Here is a 24049-nt window from a genome sequence, read left to right on the forward strand (position 1 = left end):
AGGGGGGAGCTCCCCAACCCCCTGGCCCCCCTGCGGCTCTGTGTGTGACAGGATGCAGCGCCTCAACCCCCTGATCAGCCCTGCTCTGTGTGTGACAGGGTGTGGCGCCCCAAACCTCGCCCTCCCCCCCGCCCCGCCACGGGCCATGCTCTGTGTGTGACTGGGTAGAGCCATAACCTCCCCATCGGCCCTGCCTTGAGTGTGACAGTGGCGGCCCCCCAACGCCCTGATCAGCCCTGCTCTGTGGGTGATAGAGGGTGGAGCCCCAACCCCCTGATCCGCCCTGCCCTGAGTGTGACAAGGGGCGGTGCCCCAAATCCCCTATCGGCCCTACTCTGTGAGTGACAGGGGGGAGCTCCTCAACCCCCTGATCGGCCCTGCTCTGTGCATGACAGGGAGGAGCTCCCCAACCCCTTGATTGACCCTGCTCTGTGCGTGACAGGGTATGGAGCCCCAACCCCCCTGATTGGCCCTGCTCTGTGCGTGACAGGGGGTGGCACTGCAACCTCCCCATTGACCCTGCCTTGAGTGTGACAGGGGCGGTGCCCCAACCCCCCAATCGGCCCTGCTCTGAGCCGACCAGGGGCTGCACCTAGGGATTGGGCCTGCCCTCTGCCACCCGGGAGAAGGCCTAAGCCAGCAGGTCGTTATCTCCCGAGGGGTCCCAGACTGGGAGAGGGCACAGGCCGGGCTGAGGAACCCCCCCTCCCCCCGAGTGCACAAATTTTTGTGCGCCGGGCCTCTAGTAAATTATAATAAATATAATTCTACTTGAGAAATAGTTTTTCTTAAGAAATGTATAGGATTATTATATTCAAACTAAGATTCTTATTTTTCTTTTAGATTTTGTGGTTTATACTTATATAAGTCATGCTCCCAATAGGTAAGACATTTCACATTCAGGTTAGATAAATGAGACTTAGGGAAACAATAAATAAAGATGGATAGTGCCCCAGGATAAGAAATAGCTGAGAGTTGTAATTAACCCTAGATCTGGAGACATAATGATACAGGTAATTTGGACTGGAAACACATGGTGTTAACCTGGGTAGAATGGTTCCCAGGCTCCTGTCTGGTGGAGTCGAAGAATGAAACCACGGATGAAAGTTGGTATAGCAAAGGTGGAAATTTATTGAGAAACAAGCACAGACTCCCATGTGAGGAGGGGGAAAGAGCCCACTGAGTCCCTTTTTCCTAGAGTTTATAAAGGCTGCAGATCTTTGTGGCTTGATATCCCCACTGATTGGTCACTGTCCCCTTTTCATTTGGTCACTGTAGCAACTCCAGAGCTCAAAGGTCAACCTCACATGGGACAGGTGGATATTTGACTTTAAACTTTAATGTCAATCAGCAAAATATGTCCTTCATTGTTTATTCTTTTATAATAATTTATCAGATTGATTCTCAGGATCCCCTACTTAAATTTTTACTGTTCTGTTTAGTTCTGTGGAGTTAGTTCTCACCAACTTGCCAAGGCCTAAGTAGGTCAACCACATATTTCCTCCTCATACATTATCTGTCACTCTGGTTCAATCCAATTAGTTTTTAACTGCTTTCTAGACACCTGGTGTTGTCATTTACCTTCTGAATATCTAGAAATACTGACTGGTTGATCCTCCCACCACAGGCTCTTTCATCATTATTAGTCTTAAATATTTCCAAAATATACTTCTCCTTTCCTGAGGACAATAAAAATTTCACTGTGGGATCAGAATAAAAATACTTAACTGGACTTTAAGAGGAAAGCCTTTTAAAACTGGAGTATACTCATCTATAAAATATCTCTTTAAAAGATCCTAGTAATAACATCATAACCTATTCTTCTTACCGATAAAAAAGAGCCTCCTGTCAGTACTTTGGGGCTGATATTTTGTTGTGACCCATGTCTGTTTTCTTGGTGACATCCTCATTCCAATGCAACTAGATTTATGAAAAAACATTTGCCTAGTCTAGAGCAGCATCTATCTATTTATATATATATATATATATAAAGCCTAAGCAATCAAACGACCAAACAACCAGTTGACCAGTTGCTATGATGCACACTGACCACTAGGGGGAAGACACTCCATGTAGAAGCTGCCCCCCTGGTGGTCAGTGCGCTCCCACAGCCAACCTCCTGTGGCCGGCCAACTTCCCATGGTCTCTCCCCCTGGCCGGCAGGCCCCAATCAGCCCTGACAAGGCCAGCTGGCCAACTTCCTGTAGTCCCTTCCCCCAGCCAGCCAATCTCCCGCAGACCCTCCCCATCTCCTCCAACCCCCACCTGCTGGCCCGATGGCCCCAATTGGGGAGACCAACCACCTGCAGCCCCTTCCCTTGGTCGGCCAACCTCCCACAGCCCCAACTGTTGGCCAGGCCGAGGGACCCCACCATACTTGAATTCATGAACTGGGCCTCTAGTATGAAATAACTTGATTGCCCAAATCTGAAATGCATCCTTGTTTTTCTAGGAAAGGTGGAGTTACTGCAGCTTGTTTAGAGTTCGTGATGATGAAGTTTGAGATTGCACTAATGGTAGAGATGAGTGTGGCCATTGACGGCATGCTGAAAAATCTCAGGAGCTACAGAACACACATTAGTGATGCTATTCATAAGAGTGAAAAAATGTAGAAATATAAGTCGATAAGATTTGTTACTGCTCTATATATAAGATGTGAAGACTAATAGGTATAATTTTACTCTGAAGTTAAAATATTGGAGAAATTTTGAGAGGTACTCAATGTTTGGGGTGGGGGAGGGAAAGAGGAACAACAAATTCATTTTGGATAAGATGGACATTTACACACTAAAACGTTACTGTCATCTGAGAAATAAATCTATAAAGAAATATGCAAGGAGAAGAAAATGTGATTTTGAATATTACATGAAAAGGCAGGGCTTTTTCATATACTATTTCACATCATAAGAGAGACATAGATTAGGAAATCATCCTCATGATGGTAGTTAGTCAATCCTAAGAATTAATTAAGCCAGAGTAAGGCTTTAGCATAGCAGACCTACTAAATATTCCTAATTATTAGGAATTTCCAGTGCCACTCAAAAGCTACAAAAAGAATAAGCAATTTAATATTTTTATATTTCTCTTACAATGATAGTGAGTTTTAATCCTGCCTTCCTAAAGTGGGTGCAAAGACTTTTTAGCATTGCACATCCCTCCTCTTTTTATTTTTATTATTTTTATTCTCACATGAGGATATGTTTTTATTGATTTGAGAGAGATAGAGGAAGGGGGAGAGAGAGTGAAATATGGATGTGAGAAAGAAACATTGATCAGCTGCTTCCTGAATGCAACTGGACTGGAAATCGAACCTGTAACCTAGGTATGTGCCCTGACTGAGAATCGAACCCAAAACCTTTTGGTGCACAGGATAATACTCCAACAAACTGAGCCATTTGTCCAGGGCCATCTCTCCTTTTATTAAATAAACTTTCTATTTTATAAAGGTTATAGATGTACTAAAAATTGGAAGGATAATACAGAGATTTGTCATAGTACCATCTTATATTAGCATGGAATATTTGTGATAATTAATTAAATATCAATGATGCAGTGTTATTAACTGATATCCATGGTTTACTTAGATGACATTAGTTCTCACCCAATGTCCATTTTCTTGCTTAGGATCCTATTCAGAATATGGAATTATTATTTATTCATAAAGTCTCTTTATATTCCTCTTAGTTGTGTCAATTCCTCATACTTTTCTTGCTTCTGATGACCTTGACCATTTTGAGGAACTATGTTGGGTAAAATAATTTGTGGAATGTCTTCTTATTGAAATTTTTCTAATTAAAACAAAATTTCCATGGTTATACCTGGCTTATGTGTTTTGGAGAGAAAGACCACAGAGATAAATTTTATTTTAATCTTATCACATCAATATGACTTAATTGTAGATGTTAACCTTGATCAGTTGGCTGATAGTCGTGTTTCTGTACTGTGAACTTCTTCTCCCCCTTCTCCATCTCTTCCTAATGGTTCATAGATGTTAGTTACCCAATTGTGATTTGGGAAATAATGTACTCACAGGTATCCACAATTTCTTGCCCACCTGCTCTTTTCCAAAACTTATATCCTGTATGATAAAGAGCTAATATGATAATTAGACCATATGGCCAAACAACCTTCTGGAATGACCAGTGGGCAAGGGACAGGGCCCTGAGGGTTGAGACCCTTGCATGAATTTCATGCATCTGGCCTCTAGTATATATATTTCAACAAGCAAAATTTTAAAACTTATACTACATGAGTTGCAATGTCAAGAATATTGGGAGGTGGAGGATAAAATTATTGAACACACACACACACACACACACACACACACCTACTTATCCCCTGGATGAGATTTGAGATTTAGAAAATAATAGCATGGTGATTTTGAAATTGTCTGCACACTGAGTCACTGGAGAAGCCATAAAAATCACTGAAAGCCAGAACCTACACCCAGGGATTCTCATTTCATTGGTCTGAGGTTTTTCCTGGGCCTCAGGGGGAGGGTGAAAATCTCCCCTGGTAATTCCAATAAACAATCAAATATGAAATCCACTAGCCTGTGGCAATTAATTGACTGTGACCAATTTGCCTTATCAGCTGTACCAAAGAGGTAATTAAAAAGGGGAGGGGGATTGTTTTACTTTGCTATTCTATTAAAAACACTTGGTTCAGTCATGAGTCGATGTAGGAGACACCTTAAAAATATATTTTAGTTATGTTTCAAAATATAATTTAATTATGTCAATTATTTCTCAATAAAAAAAATCAAACACTTTAAAACCTTGCCTCATTTACTAAAAAAAGTAGAGGAATCGCAAAAACAACTATTCTGAGAGAATTTGCAATAGGGAAAAATGATAATAATTAACATGTCTGTCACTAAGAACATTTTTTAAAATGATCAATTAGTTTTTAGTATCGTGTATAGGAAAGGAGCACATTAAAATCACCAGTGAAATCAATCCTTTGATTGGGTCTTGACACAAGCTGAACTGGTGCCTGGTTAAAGTAAACCTTTTCTTTACTGTAACAAGGAGATTAAAAAAATACTGTAAATAAATACCAACGGAAAAGGTACTTAGTTCTGTTGATGAGTATTTCTGAGTAGCAGAGGAGGTCTTCATCTGGTTGCAGGAGTTAAGAGCAAAGGTTCAATTCTTGGCCAGGAGCAAGTGAGGCAGCTGAGGGACAGCCCCTCCTTGCTGCGAATCCCCCAAGCCCAGAGGCAGCATGGCTACAGGTGCCAGGCATGGAACTTGGCCAGGTGAGACTTTGGTGAAGGCCAGGTGAGACTTTGGTGAAGGGCACTGCCTCAAAGATAACTTGACATCTCTGCTCGAAGGCATCCATATCCCTTAATGAATTGGGTCGATTGGCTTGGTTGCATTATAACTACATGCTAGAAAGCCATCTAAGGAGGAGACAAACTCAAATGTACCCCAAAATTTAAAACCTGAGCATTTTCAGGGGGAAACCAATTGTGAAAGTATGTGTTAGGATAAACTACCCTTAGTCTCTCCTGCTTGCACATGTTTTCGGAAATGTATATTGTTATAAGCTTTTCCCCATAGCTGGAGCAGACGGCTGACGCCTGCAGAAGCAAGATAAGATGAATGCCCCTTCGCTTGACCAACCTCTGCACTCTCCTCTCTTGACGCCAATGACAGACTCATGCCCTCCCTTCTGCTTAACAGACTGGCTCACCCACATCCCGACCCTATATTGCATACTTTTACCCTATTTAAGAGAATCTAACCACCCGCCTTGGGGCTGACACTGATATACTGGTCTCAGCCCACTGTGAGAAAATGTAATAAAATTTCTTAAATTTCCACAATAGCTCTTGTCCTGGTTCCTTTTGTTGCGGACCTGGCAGTATGGAATGAGTCTGTTTATCAACACGTGTGGAGTTTGACTTTGTGGGCACTGCGTTCTGACCAGCCCCAAAAAGTGGGCAGTGAAGCAGCCTGGACTTGAGTAGCAGTTAGGACCTGCTAGAGCTCCTGATCAGGGCAGGGCCTCCTGACCATGTAGTACCTCCCAGAGCCAGGAGGAACAGCCCAGGCAGCGAGCTGGAGCCCTCCAGCAAGACCACGCTAAAGGCACAGAACTCCATCTACACACATTCCCTTTCATCACAACCGAGAAGGTTGCTCCCATCCCAGTGTTCTGACAGCACTCACTATGCGAGGATTTATTTCTTTATTTTTGACAGACATGAAGAAGATGTAGAGGAGTTTACTAGTTAAATGTTGCATGATGACTGACTGACAGCTATAGCTCTATGCCCATGGAGGAAACCAGGCTGCTTTTACAGCCTCACTGAGAGGTGACCCGTATCTCATGAAAGCTTTATCTGTCAATTTATGATCAAAGGTGGGATGCAAGTTACATCCAGAAGGATGGGCAGAAAGGCTATAGCGATAGCTCTCCAAGTGTTTAACTTTCTCCCAAAAGTACTTCATGTGACAAAATTAGGAAATTACAATTCTCATTTTTCTTTCCTTACAAATAATAAAGTTTAACAGAAACAAAATGAATCATTTGCAAAGTTTTCAAAGCTTTTCAGTATTCCATTATTTCCAATATTTCCAACATTACTGATCTAGTATTCACGCTAAGACAAATGTTTTAAACAGGAATTGAATTATCATTGTTTAAAAAAACTCAAAACAGCTAAAATCCAGGGTATGCTGTAATTATTTTTGTATTGAGCATGTATTAGTCTGTCATTATGGAAGCTGTTCACAAGCAGTTATTTAAAAAAAGCAATCGTATTCACAATGTGGAAAAAGCTTATGAAACCTGTGTGCAAAGTTAATTGTAAAAGAATAACACTATTTGTTCAACAACATGCTGCCTTGTGGATCACATTTTCTTATCCTTGTTATAAATTGGAGACACATTATTTAAAAATACTATTTAAAAATAATGCTGCCCTAGCCTGTGTGGCTCAGTTGATTGGGTGTAGCTCTCTTGTTCCTTTCCTCTCTCTCTCTCTAAAATCAATAAAAGCACATTTAAAATTTTGTTTAAGCCCGGCCAGCATAGCTCAGTTATTGAGCGTCAACCTATGAGCAGGAGGTCACGGTTCAATTCCCGGTCAGGGCATATGCCTGGGTTGCAGGCTCTCTCCCTAGAGTGGGGCATGCAGGAGGCAGCCGACAAATGATTCTCATCATTGATGATTCTATTTCTTTCTCCCTCTCTCTTCCTCTGTGAAATCAATAAAAATATTTAAAAAATAAAATAAAACGTATTATTTTTATTTAAAAAACTTTAATATATTTTTAAAATATTTAAAAATACAATAAGTATTATTTTCATTTAAAAATTTAAAAATCTTCCCTTATATGCATTACATTTGGTTGTGGACTGCTTCTGCTGTTTAGGAGCCTAAATAGAAAATCTTCCCCTTTGCAGTGGCCATGCCTACAGGACAACTCTGGCCAGTGCCCTGTTCCCAGGTATGACTGACAGTCAAGTCCCCCTCTGTGTCACCTAGACTATTGATTTCACTGGGCATGCTTCTATTCTTTCTTTGTGCAGACCCTTCCCCCAGGATCTGCAGAATACAGACCTAGAGAGTGTTAAACTGCAGCTTTCTGGCACAAATGACGTGCTTATATCATCTGTCCTTCCCTTTGCTCCTTTCCCGTTAAGTAATTAATAATTGGGGTAATTACAATGGTATCCTTAGAAATTCCTTGTATCCAAAATTTATAAATTGGCAAGAAACATGTGCTAAAATTGCTGTGAATATGCTCCCCACGGAAGGTGTCAAAAGCTGAAAAGTATGTGTTCACTGTTTAGAATATAGAGGGATCTTATGAAAACAGAGACATGATTGAAATTAATTCAGGAGGTAGGAGTTAGGTCATCAGAGATCATAATTTGACTTGTGTCACTATCGGGGCTAAATGGGAGGGCGTGAGCTAAGCCTCACCAAAGGGCCTGTTACCACTTCCTGAACTCAGCCTACTTCCCAAAACAAAGGAGATGCCCCAGGAACCTTAATGTGGGGCTGGGAGCAGGTGAGACTGTTGGCTTCCTTCTCTTGTACAGCAGGATACCAAGAAAATGAAAAAAAAAAAGTTTAAAAATTTAAAAAGAAGAAGACAATGATGAACCACAAAGCTGAGTTTCTCTCCTCAGTTCACCAATTTGATGTGCCATTTCTCCTGCCAGGGGAGAAGGAGAATGAAGTGTGCCTGTGACTCTAATGAATCTTATCATGTGAAATATGTGATAAGAAGTCACAAGAAATAGATTACTTTTCTTCTCCCAATGTTTTTGATATCTTACCCATAAGTGGCATAATTTATTTTAAGATGAAAAGGGCAGTACTCATATTTTATAAGTCAATTGTTACTATATAGCAGTTTCAGAACAGACTGCTGGAAAGTGCATCCATGTATAATTTTTCTTTCTGTTGACATGGAGTCTAAATTCCTTATTTTATCTGATCCATGAGTTTATTTGATCTGACAGTTGCTTATTTTGTTTTGTCTCTGTTTCCCTCCTTCCGTTTTATCCTCTCTCTCTCTCTCTCTCTCTCTCTCTCTCTCTCTCTCTCTCTCTCTCTTTGTGGACTTAATATTAAATGTCTTTCCCACCTCCACGAAGAGCCTTCATGAATGAATCTAGAATACGATGTAATGAGACTTATACATTGTTGCTAGGTGCAAAAGGCATTTTAATGTGTCATGTAGAATTATTAGGCAATAATAAAGGCACATGCAAGTGATATCTATGGAGTTATTTTTTCCAACTGAGACTAACTTCAAAATTGCTCAGAAATTTGAAAATAAAGAATTATTATTAGAAGCTGCTAGAATACTTATAAATATCCTATATAATAAAAGCGTAGTATGCAAATTGTCCCCTTGACCAGGAGTTCCTCTGGGAGTTTGACCAGGCAGCAGTGCCGGCTAGGGGGAATAGAGGGAGGCCCCTGCCAGCAGCCGGCAGCTGCTAGAGGACCCTACCAGTGCATGGGGCCTCTAGTTATATATATAAAGGATTTCTTTCTCTTTAGATAGTTCCAAGTTTTAAAAAATTCACTCTTTTTTCCTAAGTATGGTATTACTATTTTCTTAGAAGAGAAATAAAATAAAAGTAAATCTTTCTCCCCCCTTAGTCTCCTTTATGTATTTGATTTATGAGGGAACCCATTAAAACAGCCATAATAATAATAATAATAAAGGCATGAATATTTCAGTCAGTGTTTTTAACAGTTGCTGTATGTTAAGAAATTGAGGAACCTAAGAAAAATAAATTAGCTGCCTGGGTCACACTGAAGTTTTGACCACGTCAGGAACTCCTATGTTGTTTCTGCTGATCAAACACAGTTTTGAAGCCTGCTTTCAATAGGAGGAATATATCCACAAATGCTAATAAACAAGTCTTATTTCCCTGAAAGATTCCTGATTTAGTTAAGCCTTTAAGAATTATTCCAAAGTTATTTTCCTTTCTCTTGTAAATGAATCAATAACTAACTACTCCCTCAATAGGTCTTGCATGTTTCCTTCCTGTTATCTAGCAACCAAGTTATTTTTATATCCCATTTCTACATTTCTGAATTATATTACTCATTTTAGTTCCTAAAATTTATATCCATTTTTTAATGGAAATGCCCATGGTTCTTCTTTTGAAGGGTAAAGTTATAACTTATACTATTGATTTTATCTATAACTTTAGATCTGATATTAAATAATTTTGGTTCATATTATGCATTTTAACTTCTGATTAACATTTACATCTCTAAAAGTATGCTGCATAGAACAAGGCACATAGAACTCCAAAAGGTGTATAATAAATGACTGAATGAACATGGAATGAGTAGAATATAAATCTAGAGATCTGACTAGTGATGATCAAGTAACCAAAATGAATAAGAAAATATTGAATTTCCAAATCAAAATAATAATAATGATAATCAATAACAATAATTTCCATGAATGTGAGATAAAATTGAATAGAAATTTTTAAGTTTGACTAGAGTGATAGACCTGACAACAAATTAGCTTATTGCTATTCACATGAGTGATAAAAATAACTGTAATTTACGTGAGCATGTGCTAACTGGCAGAAACTTAGTAAAATAAGACTGCTCAGTATTTTCCCTGCTTACGTGGCCATCCCATTCCCTGGCTGAGAGTGAGATAATGTGAGTGCATCTCATGCTTGGTGTAGAGGCCCAAGGGAGTTCATTGACAGGTTTGGTAACACGGTGCTCCTGGGTGAGGAAATGATATATAAAGAGAACAAAGTAGAACTGAACTCAGCTGGTGTAAAATATAGCAGGTTATCTATACTAATAAAAGGGAAATATGCTAATTAGATCAGACATCTTCCAGACAAAGCTACAGTGGCAGGGGCCAAGGCAGAGGCGGTTAGGGGCAATCAGACCAGCAGGGGAGAGCAGTAGGGGGATCAGGCCGGCAGGGGAGAGCAGTTAGGCAGCAATCAGGCCAGCAGAGGAGGGCAGTTAGGGGGTGATCAGGCTGACAGGAAGGTGAGCGGTTAGGAGCCAGTGGTCCTGGATTGTGAGAGGGATGTCTGACTGCCAGTTTAGGCCTGATCCCTCCCAGATTGGAGAGGGTGCAGGCCAGGCTGAGGGACACACCTCACACACACACACACACACACACACACACACACACACACACACACACACACACGCCATGCATGAATTTCATGCACTGGGCCTCTAGTACTAGAATATGTAATCTAAAGGCCCATATTTGCTTTCCTAGTACAAGTCCACAATATATTCTACTGTTGTCATCACACTTTGGCTACTTCTCATAGCACTCCCTTATGCAGAGAAAATGTACCATGGAATTAAGCATCTACAAAATAAAATAAGTATTTTCTTACTTATTTATAGGAACCTAATCTTTACTTAGGAAAATAATGGGTTGAAGGGATATTACTTATTTAAAATATATTATTTATTAATTTCAGAGAGGAAGGGAGAGGCAAAGAGATAGAAACATCAATGATGAGAGAGAATCATTGATCACTGGCTTCCTGTACAACCTCTACTGGAGATCAGCCCTCAACCCAGGCATGTGCCCTAATTGGGAATTTAATCATGACTTCCTGTTTCTTACGTCAGCTCTCAAACACTGAGACATACCTGCAGGGTGGGATATTCTTATTTTTATGCATAAACACAAAATGTGATCTTGACTCAGGGCTCATTTCACCAGTTATTTCACACCCTTGGGCCTCAAAAAATAACTCCTTCCAAGTTCCAGTCCATTAGTCATTTACTTTTGGGCCCATAATACTTTATTGAAAGCATGCATTTTGCTTCACTGCCACCTGCTCGCTGCCCTTATATATATTTTTTTGTTAAACCTGCCTCCATCTCCCCAGCTTTAAACAATTGCTCTGGGTTTTGTAGTTAAGACATCTTATTCAGTCACTAGATGATAATGGCCTTGACCCTTTCCTAGTCTCTTAGATTTGCTATTTGCCAAATGTTGGAGCTATGTTTACTTTAGAATAAGAACCTCACCCTAATCCCCTTAAGTCATTACCAGTGGCTGCCTCTTCTTCTGTTCCCCAAATCAATTAACTATGGATTCAGAAGGGCACTGAAGAAGTTCAGACTGGAAATTCAGCCAAAGAAGTTTTGTTAGTGTTCACCTTGGCTTTTCACCTGTCTACTCCACTACACATATTCGTTCTTTAAATGTCTGATCCTGTGTCAATATTGAACAATGAAGTACATTATGCACCTTATTCCTGCTAATCACTGAGAAGTGCATTTAGTTTGACCAGCCTGATTCTGCTATCTGAAATACGGAGCCCAAGATCTCGAGTATTGATGTGCTCACTTAAGTACTATACCCCACCTCCCCGGGAAATGGACAGTGATAAAGAATGCCTAACTAATTTGATTAATCTTCATACATTTATTTGAAGCTCTGAAACCTAAGTAAAAACACCCTCTTAAAAGGAAATTATTCTGTACCCTTTGCTGTTGACTAACAACCATGGCTGAAACAGACATAAAACTGGACTCCATAAACATGACACCAGTTAACTCCAATCTCTCTACTGACTGGAGCAGATCCTCATTAATTCTGATTATTTAGAGATATCAAACTTAATCTTCATCTAGTCCTTGGTGATATTAGCTCTTAGGTCAGTTTTAATTTGGATTAATTGCTACTCACCCATTAACCTAATTCCATAATGGATGGGTTTCTCCAGGTGTCTTCCCACAATATGTTTATGCTCTACACACCAAACCATGTGTCAACCAATGGTTACAGCTTTTGCATTTAACCCAAAATGTGGAGAAAAAGAATTACAAGAAGAATTATACTTTTGTTAACTCTCAATTATGTTCTTATTTTTAAAAAGTAAACTACATTGAACAATGCTATATTTAATTTGTAAAAGTAACTTTTGAAACTCTGAATGATATTTGTTTAAACTAAATAAGACAAATAAATAAAAGGGTTTAGGGAGTATATACTAAAAACTTATGATAGAAGTTTTATAAAAATGATGTAAGAAGTTTTGTAGATGATATGAAAGGGAAATATCTCATTTTTCTTAAATAAAACAAAAAAATAGAGCCTGAGAAAAGAGTCAACATGCATACAGAAGATAAATATTACAAAAATGGAAAAATAGTCTTCTTTACCATGTCATTAACTTAATGGAAGAGTGTGCAATCTGGATTAAGCAAAATGTATTTTTATTCTGCCCCTAGCCCCATTCTACTGGGTGGCCAAGATATTGCAGGTATATAAGAGAGAGAAGAAGGACACATATCCAAATTAATTACCACTTTATTTTTTTAATTTTATGGGCTTCCTTCATTTATTTGCTTTCATATTTCTTCCAGGTTTTCTATATGAAAGTAATAAGCATATCGTGCTTTTGTAGTGCAAGCAACAGTAATCAGTGATTCTCTCCAAAGGAGGCAGTGGACTCTAGCCAGTAGTTCTTACACTTTACCTGGTTTCAGAAGCATCTAGCAGTCTTGTAACAACACAGATTGCTGGATTTCTCAGCTATTCCGGTTCCAAAGGTCTTTGGTGGTGCCTACTAGTTTTCAGTTCTACCAAGTTTCAAGATAACACTGATGCTGCTGTCTGGTTACTTTGTGAACTGTTGCTACAGTGGTGAAAACGCCAATTATGGAGTCAGCTAACCGTTGTACTTACTAATTCTTAACATACCCTATGTTACCTTGGGAAGACACTTACCATAACCTCTCTGAGCCTCACTTTTCTTTACCATAGAATCAGTTCTAAGATCCACATGTTTTCACCTTTTTAAAATGGAATTTATTGAGGTGACATTGGTTAATACAATTATAAAGGTTTCAGGCATACAATTTTATAATACATCACCTGTATATTGTACTGTGTGTTCACCACACCCAGGGGTCTGGTGCAGAGTCCCTAGAAGATGGCCTATTATATAGCATAGATTGGGGAACCTCCATACATTATTAGCTGGTGTCTTAGGCAAGTTATTTAAACTGTTTGTCCGTTTATGAAAAGGATAATTGCAATGCCTACCTCAAAATGTTGTAAATTCGGGTAACTTATATTAAGGCATTAGAACAGCAATGAGCCAAAGTACAAGTCCACAGTATATTATTAATGAATCTGAATTACCTGTCATTTCCTAGTCTTTTATTTGATGCATCTCATATTATCCGCTGGGAAAATTCTCCCCACAGTCCCAAATTCAGCTAGATTTCTCTTTTCCAGGTTCAAAAAGCACCCTATTTTGCCTTTATGATTTTCTAATGATAGAGATTTATCCATCTCTCTAGCTAGTTCATGAGTTCTTTGGAAAAAAATCTGTTTCACTCCTCTTTATATCCTTCAGACTTCAATCTTGTCTTTTTCACAGAAGCATTGTTTAAACTAGAAGTTGCTTTGCTTATAAAGATACAATGTGTTAGACTTCAAAATTGCAGTGTTTATCTTGTTTACATTTTTTCATATCTTCCTTTTATATTGAAAAATTCTCTTTGTTTTTAAGTGAAAGATGCCCTTTCCTTCTGCCACAATAAGATGGCATTTTACTTTCCTAGTTGAGTAGGAGGCAAGTCTGCCATTTCAAATATATCTGAAAATCAACAACGGTAGACAGAGCTGCTAGTTTGTTGGCAGTAACTTAAAGCTTCACAGTAAGAATGAGGTTTATAGTTTGTAAGAAAGAATTACTTCCCAGAATTACTACTTGATTTTTTGTGGCATTTTCCCAGGTAGTGCAACCCAAATGACTCCTATTAATTTCAGGCCTGAGGTTGTTTTATTGGAGTTATGTAAAACTCATATTCACAGCTTTCTTCTTTTTTAAAAAAAAATTCAAGTAAAGTTGAGTTTTCTATCTTCAGTTTTTTTTTTGTTTTAAAGGTTGGCATTAAACCCAGCCAGTGTGGCTCAATGGTTGAGCATTGAGCCATGAGCCAGGAGGTCTCTAGTTTGATTCCCTGTCAGGGTACGTGCCCAGTTGCAGGCTTGATAACCAATAGGGAATGTGCAGGAGGCAGTCAATTGGTGATGTTTCTCTCTCATCGATGTTTATCTCTTCCTCTCATATATATATATATATATATATATATATATATATATATATTTATTAAACAAAAGGATGACATTGAATAGCATCATTTAATCTGCACATGTATGATGATAACTTTAGTTGCAGAGAAATTATTAAATTGATTCTACCTGGATAACTGATCAGCCTTATAGAAAAATGAGTCAAATATAACATGTAAAAGAGAAATGCAATTGATCAAATCCCAATGTTTATATGAGGGTAAAACCTGGGAGAAGTAACTTATCTGTGTTAGTGAGAGATGTGAGACAGAATCCTAAATCCCTTATTCAACACTGGCATTTGCAAATGGACACTTGGGGTGACAATGATACAGAAGTCAGGTTCCTACCTTATGGAACCTAAGATCTAAAGAAGAAGATTGAAAGATGACAAAGGGCCATGGGAAATGAATAAATATTCATCCATGGAAAGTAGGCTCTGGAAAGTTCTCATAGAAGAGGTGGCATTTCAGCAGCTTCTGGAAGAATGAGTAGTGGTTACTACATGGTTGAGAAGAGGAATTCATTCTAGGTAAACAGTAACATATTTGTCACCTCAAGATAGATCAATGTTTACAATGAAATATAAAGATTAGGCCTTGAGTTGTCTTAAAAATCAACAAGTCACATTCTAACAATATTTTGTGCTCTATTAAGTACAGTGCTTTTAAAATGTTTTTGACATTTCCCACTGAAGTAGAAGCTCACACACAGTAAAAATTTCTCAAAATTCTTAATAGAGAGTAAGGCTTCCAAACTATCCTTTTCTACCTAGATACCTTGAACATAGGGAGTTTCTCATTTTCACTAAGAAATTGGCATTTAGAAAACATCTATTCTGTAACCTGGTCACTATCTGGATCTCTCGAATTCTTTATGTAGTAAATAAACTTATGTTGTTTTAAAGCTACTGTTACTTTGATGTCTTCTTTTTTGTGCAACTAAATGTACTCTTAAATATTACAATCAATTTTAATCTATCATTATTTCCTATTCATCTGCCTAATTCTTATCATTCATTCATAGTATTTTTGTAGGATGTCATTTTTTGGCCAACTCTTAACATTTTGTCCTTGGGCCTCTTCTTGCCCTCTACACTCTTTAATTTCTACTATTATTCAGGTTATATTTTAAAATTATACAGCTTTTTAATTTCACTCTGATAGGCAAAGTAATTGTTTTTAGCCCAGATTTTAAAAATTCAATCTATGTTTTATGCAACTGCAAGTAAGATATCCTTATTTCAACATTCTACAATCATTAAAAATAAGTATTCTCAAAATTGAACTCAGCATCATTTTAAATTTATTCCCTAAATTTGTTTATTCCTATGTATTCTTTATCTTGGTGAATGGTATCATCAAACGCACAGTAGTCCAAAATGTGTAAGTTATTCTATCTTTCTCTTGTCCAGCTGGTGTTGCTCAATGGTTGAGCATCGACCCATGAACCAGGAGGTCACTGGTTTGATTCCCATCCAGGGTACATGCCTGGGTTGTGGGCTTGATCCCAGGTAGGGGTCCTGGAAGAGGCAGGAGATCAATGATTCTTTCCCATCATTGATGTTTCTATCTCTCTCTTCCTCTTCCTTCCTCTCTGAAATCAATTAAAAAATACATAAAAATAAATCTCTCTCTCTCTCTGTCTCTCTCTCAATGTTTCCAGATTCATTTAAATCACAAATTCCAGTGAATTATATTTTTGTCTACTTTCATGGTTCATTATAATTCTCTCTTGTTACTTAAATATTGATCTTTTAATATAAACTAAAACAATATATGTTTTGGATACCTATTTTTCTCCATTCTCAATCTACGAAATGTATTATCTGCAAACCTACAGCCTGTGAGAAGAGGAAATATCATCTTTTTTAGCAAATGCAGCCACTAGAACATGATTTGTTGGAAAATAGTTAGGAAACTAACTCAGGGAAATCATCCATATGCTCATCAATGACTTAATGCTCAGAGAGGGAAAAAAAAAAGTACATTTGTTTAACCAATTCCTGTTTCAAGATTAAGTTGATGAAGCTGAGAGGCTTCTAGATAACTATGAGGGATGAAATTGATAGGTCTGATGCTTACCAGTTGAGCAAGTCATGATGACTATGTACAAATGTATGCCATTAGATATCTGATTGATATGAGAGTAAAGATGAGTATATATATATATATATATATATATATATATATATATATATATATATATATACTCATATACATATATATATATATATATGTCAGACATCATGCAGGTTTGAGAAACAAGAGTTCTTGTCCTTTGAGTTAATTTTAGTTTCTATATGATCTGACTCTTATGTCTTCAGAAGATTTTCTTGTATCTGCTCTCACAATCTTTTAATCAATCTCTCTTTACTTAATGAGCTTGAATGCATTTCTATTTATCATGAGCAGAAGAGCCCTAATCAAAATGGCCAGAATCATGTGAGAAATTGGAGAAATACACATGCCAACAGGAAAATCATCGTCAGTAAAGAAATATTGCTCCTTCTTGAAATCAGAAATCGTATTATCTTTCTTTGGCTTCTTAATATCTAGTGACATGTAACATTCACATAAAATCATTAAATTTGTTTAAAGAAGGATCTGGATGTTCTTAACATCTTGGAAAATATTCACTCTTAAGTCCATTTTCCTTGTTCTCCAATGTCACTTCCATCAGCATGTCCAGTATAAATGGAATAAAACAATGTAATGTAGTTTATGCACCAAGTAAGGGGATGGTAAATAAAACATAAATCAAGAAAAGGGAAATGCAAATTACCAACTGGTGGCCCTATGCATAGATCAGTAAGAAAATGTGGTTGTGATTGTTAAAATTTGTAAAAGTGCCCAGCTAGCATGGCTCAGTGGTTGAGCATCAACCTATGAACCAGGTGGTCACGATTCAATTTTCTGTCAGGGCACATACCCAGGTTGCGGACTCTATCCCCAGTAGGGGGGATTCTCTCATCATTGATGTTTCTATCTCTCTCTCCCTCTCCCTTCCTCTCTGAACTAAATAAAAATATATTTTTAAAAATCTGTAACAGTGAAACCTGGGTAATAATCAGAGGAAAAAAATACCGTTTGAGAGGATTTTGTTATTGTTGTTCTTGTGGCTGTTGCCCCATAGTACCATCATTTTACTTAGGTATCTTAATTAAAGTGTCAACATAATGAATTAGGTTCTACAGATTTAAGGAGCTAGAAAAGGTTTTCCGATGGGCAGAGTGCATGACTGGGTCACAGCTCTGTAATGTAACATATTTTGTGGTATGGCAATGCCAGTGGGATCAGTTAGAGGACCCTTGCAGTCATACAATCCTTCTCCAAGTTGATTACAGAAAGATCACAAAGAAAATGACAATTGACCCATTTTTCTGAAATTATCAAAAAATTGATTGTTTTGATTAATCAATTGCCTATTTAATGGAAAGTTGCGATATGCTTCCAAAACAGGCAGAAATATAACATCCTTTTAATGATACCTAAGGGGCTTTTGAATCTAGTGCAAGCCTGTGCTTACTATTCAGAACAAGAATTATTATTTTACTGCACTTTAAAGGGAGAAAATGCTAATCAGTAAGGTTTATTCAATCAAATGCTGAATAACCTGCATCCACTATTTTGCAGATAGAAAGATTGGGAAGCCTGGATCATATGAAAGGAACAGACAATTACAATGGGATTTTATATTTTAAAAGAAATACAGCCTTTTTTCCCTTTCACTAAAATAGCATGTTTTTGTGTGCCTATTTTATTAGATATTGTGGGACAGAAGTGGGAGGTGAGAATGGCTTAGAAAACAAGCGTATCTCTTCCCTTCCAGCTGCTTATAAACTAGTTGGGTTGATAAAGCAACTATAGTACAGTTCTGGAGCATTTTGTACAAATGATGAAAGTTCTCATTTTTGTAGAGTGTTACCTCTGCTTTGCAAAGATAGGATAAACTAAATAACTTTCTTCTTGACAACAATAGGTCCTTTTGCGTGCCTGAATATAATACTAACTCCTTAGTTTTGTCCTTTGTTGCTGAAATTTTACATCAAGCAAAATGCAGAAAATATGTACATCCGCTGTCCTTTAAAAACACACAACTTATTTTTCTGAGCAAAATAGTTGCATCCTGCGGTGTCTTATAGAAGTGTTCTGTTGGATTTCATTCTCTGGTCTTACTCAGCATTCTTATCAATATTGCACTTAGGGCATTTATCTTCAACACAACCAACGACTTTGAGAATGACTTTAAGTTGAGAGAAGTACTGAAAAGTAGGAACAAAATCTATTAAGATATTGTTAGCCAAATATAAGTGTTAGTTTTAGATTTTTTTATAACTAGTTAACATGCATTAGTACTAAATAAAAAGGAGTAAATTGTGCAGACATAAAAAACACCCTCTATTATTTTTCCTTACTCTTTTTGTGATAGTTACTTAATTTGGAAAATCTTAAATGCCCATATGTCTGTATGTGTGTTTATCCTCACTTGTAGGCTTTATGTGCATGAAGGAGACTTAACAGCCACTTGCACATACGAGAAAGACTATTAAAGTTCTCAAAAGATATGTTCACCTTGGTAGCAGAAACTTCAAATATTCAGAAAGTGTCCTGGAGTGCTGTGTGTTCTGGGGATCAAACAGAGCATGAATCCAGGAAAGAGAGATGTCGGTGACTCTCCTTCATACAATAGCACAGGAGAGAAGTGTTTCTGTGATTTATATAAAATTGGGTTTATATGTATTTTTTTGAGAGGAGCTTAAAATGGCATTTTGCTTTTTTTCTATAGAGTTGCCTAACTTCACAAGTAAGTTAAGGTATCACAGTTACGTGAACTTTGTTTTGTAGCTTTTCCATGTTTTTCCAGGACTCCAAGGATCTAACAACTTTTCCTTCAACACTTTTTTTTTTCATTCACAACTTGGTTAACCATTTGGTCCAAGAGACCTCGCTTTCAGTCTCTCTTGACTTTCAACATGTCTTCCTCACTAAGCTTAATCATTTTTAGTTTTTGATTTAAAGTAAGAGATGTGTGACTCTTCCTTTCACTTAAACACTTAGAGGCCGTTGTAGTGGTTTTAATTGGCCTGATTTCAATATTACGTATCTCAGGGAACAAGGTGGCCTGAGGAGAGAGAGAAAGATTTGTCAATGGAGCATGCAGGACACACACATTTAGTAAGTGTGCCATCATATATGGTCATATTTTCTGATGCCTGCAATAATTATAATAGTAACATCAAAGAGGGCTTTTTCTCACTAAGAGGATATTAAACAGTTCTTGGACTACATACTCAAAACTACCCAACCAGCAAGAGCTGAAACCTTTACTAGCTGGGACAACTTTGTTGCTTATGATTGGTATACGTACCCTAAGTGCAATATTGATAAGAATGCTGATAAGGCTTGAGAATAAAATCCAATAGGACACTTTTAGAAGATGCCCCAGGATGCAAAATTTTTTACTTAGAAAAATAAGTTGTGTGTTTTTTAAGGACAGCTGATTGTATATATTTTCTGCATTTTGCTTGATATAAAATTTCAGCTACAAAGGACAAAAGTACTTTACATCTAATGGAAAATCAGCAGGGACATAGAGAGAGGGGAAAATAAAAATCAAATAAAACATAAAGGATTAATAGCTCTTAATGGTAAAAAAACAAAATAAACAAAACAAAAAAACATTAAAAAACAACAACAAAACAAGCAGAAAATGGAAATGGAGGAGGACAGGAAGCATAGAATAGCTCATGAGGTGGAACTTTGCTAGTTCTCAAAATAGAGCATAAGTCTCCTGCTGAATGTATTCATCATGTATAGCAGCATTATCACAGAATCTCTCCTAATTGTATACAACCTGCCACTGTTAATGCGGCATTGTCATTTATGTGGATGGCTTAATGGTGGCCAATTGGGATCAGAAAGAAGTGTGTGTAAATGTTTTAATTCACGACCTTTTAATTTCAATCTCCTTTCAAAGAGTGGCCATGGCTGAGTCCAAGCACACCTAAAATTTTAAAAATACCAAGGGTAGGACATCACAGTTATGCTGGGGCATGGGCTGATTAGTCATGATTCCACCGAGATGTCTTATTTAAGGGGAACGAATAGGTGATTGTAGGTGTGATGGCCCTGAAGTAAGAACCAGATGCCTTTTAGGACCCAGTTTAGAAACCCCCACAATTAATGGGCCTAGGGCGAGAAGAGGGATACGTGTTGGGAGGGTTGTTGGTTTCACCAAGGTAGGTAGACTAAGAGATTTTTGACGGTTGTGGATATCCATGTTGACTAGGATTTATTTAACTGTATGGGGTATGTACGATTATGCATAAAATGTACAATGTCGATGGTGAGCTACTGCGGTGGACCTGTGGGTGCTGTGCCCAGAACTCCCCCCACCTCAAAAAAAAATGTACAATGTAATATTAATACCTATTTACCTGCTTAATATTCATGGGGAACATAATTTAATGTATGATTATACATAGAATGTATTATGTAATATTAATATCTATAGTACCTGCTTAATATTTTGGGGAAAATAATTTAATGTGCAATTGTACATAGGTGAAGGGCTGCTAAGTGGTTTAGTGACCTTTTCATTCAATGCTAATAAGGCACAGTAAAGTTTTTGGATACATGATCACACACATGGTAGCTTCAGGGGGTAGTAGAATTTCAGCTTTGGGTGATGACCGTGGGGCTTGAGCCTCCTCCTGTAGTCTTTGGGGGAACATGTACACTTTCTAAAATACAAAATGATCTTCGTCTACAGAAAACTGTGAATTATCCCTAAAAATGAAAATATAGCAGCAGCAACAATTACAATATAAACAATAACAATAATCAAAATAAGTAATATATCTGTAGAAACAAGATTTTAAAAAAAACTCTTTCCATGATTATATCATATATGCCTGAAAATATAGCATTGAGTCATTAGTACATAGAAAAAAAGGAATATGAACATAACAACACTCAGCAAGTGTATGTCTGTTACTCCAGTTACCTTTGATGCTGAGCCAAGACATCTGATCAACCCCAGTCATGTCTGTGACCTCATCTCTTACTACTCTCTCCTGCCTACTCACACTTGGCCACCTTGGTGTCCTGTCTACTCCTCCAAACATTCCAGAACGTCCGCCATCGCTGGGCCTTTGGACTTGAGATTCACCTTCCCTAAGGTGCTTCTGTCTTTTATATCACATCACCACTCAATCTTACCACTCAGTATTTAATATTGATTGGTTCCAGCAACTCCTTCTCTGGAAACTTTCTCTCAATTACAACCACCTTCACCTCTGACCTAATCTATTTTCTTTTCCTAATTAACTTCTCGCTAACTTTTATACCTACCAAACCACACATTATTTTATTACTTATTTTGTTGAATGTGTCTTTCTATCAGGATATAAACTTTATGGAGTAGATTCATTTATTGTCTTTTTCTCTTTAATTTTTTTTCATTGCTATATCCTCAACACATGTGCTGAATAAATAATATTGAATGACCATTCAATTCTAAACATAGATCCAACAGAAGTGCGTTCATATGTTCACCAAAATACACATAATAAAGTCTCATAGCAGTTTTATTCAGAATACAGATCTCCAATCTGGAAACTGCTCATGTGCTTATCAGTGGAAAATGGGTAAATAAAGGGTAAATAAATTTAAATTAATTAACTCCTGGGAAGAGTTAATTACAGTCGGATTTCTCAGTGTAACCCTTAGATGATTAGGTGAGATGACTATTTGTTTTGTGAGGCTGTTATGTACGTTGCAAGATATATAGCAGCATTACTGCCCACAGCACACCAGATGCCCATAGCATCTCTCCCCCAACTGTGACAATCAAAATTGTCTCTGGACATTGCTAAATGTCACCTGGAAGCAAGACTGAAAATTATATAAAACAAAATAAATAAATGTTATAAATATTATGGTAAATGAAAGAAGCCAGATATAAAGTGTTCAAGCTGTAAGATTTCATATATATCATAGACAACTGACATTAATAAACAGTGTTAGAAACCAGGGAACCCTTGCAGGAATGGACAGTGCCTTGAAGGATTGAGGACTACTGGTTATGGTAAGATTCTGTCTTTTTGATCTGGGGAATAGTTACAGAGGTGTGCTCAGCTTTTAAATAGTCAGAAAGCTATGTACTGCCTTGCATTTTTTCTATGTATTCAAAAAACAATTTAATGAATAAATGAATGAAAAGTGTCTTTTGAAACATATTTGACAAAATACCCAATTTAAATATAATGCTGTTTTTTTTATTTCTCTTACTGCTTAAGTTGTGTTTTTGTTGTTGTTGATGTTGTTGTTAATCCTCACCTGAGGATATTTTTTCCTTGGATTTGTAGAGAGAGTGAAAGGGAGGGAGGGAAGGGGATAGAAGATAATGAAGCATTGATGTGAGAGAGACACATTGATTGGTGCTTTCTATATGTGCCCCAACCAGGGCTGGGGTTGAACCTGCAACCCAGGTAGGTGCCCTTGACCCAGAATCAAATCTATGACCGATCAGTGCATGGGCTGGCACTCTAACTACTGAACAACACCGGCCAGGGCACTGCTTAAATTTTAGTTGAATATCCTCTTTGCTGAGTACAGCAAAGAAAATGGTTCAGTAGGTTTTTATTTCTATAGTCTCCTTAAGAAATATGAATTCTTTTGGGACACTAGCAATGCAACCTTTGTGATTTCTTTTTAAATAAAAATTTTAATTCAGCAGGCTATGTTGCCTATCATTTTTCTTCTCATGAATAAATACAAACATTACCTGTTTTATAAATTCTCTAACAGACATGTCAATGATAGGGTTTTCAAGATGCAGAGAGAGATATCTGAGACAGTGAATGATGCTGTGCATGCTTGTATCTGCATTTTCTGCTCTTTGCTATGAAGAAGGGGAAGGGGTCCTAATGTGAAAAAAATTATACATGAACAAGAATTGTTACAGAAAAAATAATAAAAATAAGGTCATACATTGGTCAATAAATTCATGTAAAATATAATAAGAATAACAAAATTTCACAAAATGTCATAATGAATATTTTTATAAAATGTAACATATATGGAATCTGAAACTTGTTCTGTCCCTACTAGTAATAACAGTGTTATGGTTGAAAAATACACAAAGAAATACTGGTTTTAAAATGCATATTCTTCTAACTTCTCTCCAAAATTGAGATTCCTAAATAAACTCAGGAAGCCATCTAGAAAATTCAAAGCAAAACTGAAAGTCAAGAAATACATCATGGCTATAGCTTTCCATGTATAATACTCAATAGTCTAACAGAAAACTAACTGCAAATGTTGTTTGGTCAGCCTACAACATTAGATATAAAATCATGGTTATATTTGTGGGCAAGAAGGAGATTTATCCAGAATAGATTTTGTCTTGTGTGTTTCTAAAAAATTTCAACTCTTACCTGCATGCAATCTGCAACA

The 24049-nt window shown here is 37.4% G+C and overlaps 1 long non-coding RNA gene across 2 annotated transcripts; it reads right to left on the reverse strand.

Moving 5' to 3' along the window:
- Positions 1 to 3752: 3752 nt before the first annotated feature.
- On the reverse strand, positions 3753 to 23514 carry LOC118668807. Of its 2 annotated transcripts, none has more exons than XR_004971764.1 (4): positions 23379 to 23514; positions 14939 to 15064; positions 12189 to 12287; positions 3753 to 3822 (listed from the first exon to the last, which is right to left on the reverse strand). It is a non-coding gene; the product is annotated as an uncharacterized LOC118668807 (long non-coding RNA). The 2 variants fall into 2 exon arrangements; XR_004971763.1 differs by having other exon boundaries at positions 14939 to 15067.
- Between the last annotated feature and the right edge of the window lie 535 nt (positions 23515 to 24049).

The sequence above is a fragment of the Myotis myotis genome, unplaced genomic scaffold, assembly GCF_014108235.1.
Source record: "Myotis myotis isolate mMyoMyo1 unplaced genomic scaffold, mMyoMyo1.p scaffold_m19_p_14, whole genome shotgun sequence".
NCBI classification, from domain to species: Eukaryota; Metazoa; Chordata; class Mammalia; order Chiroptera; family Vespertilionidae; genus Myotis; species Myotis myotis.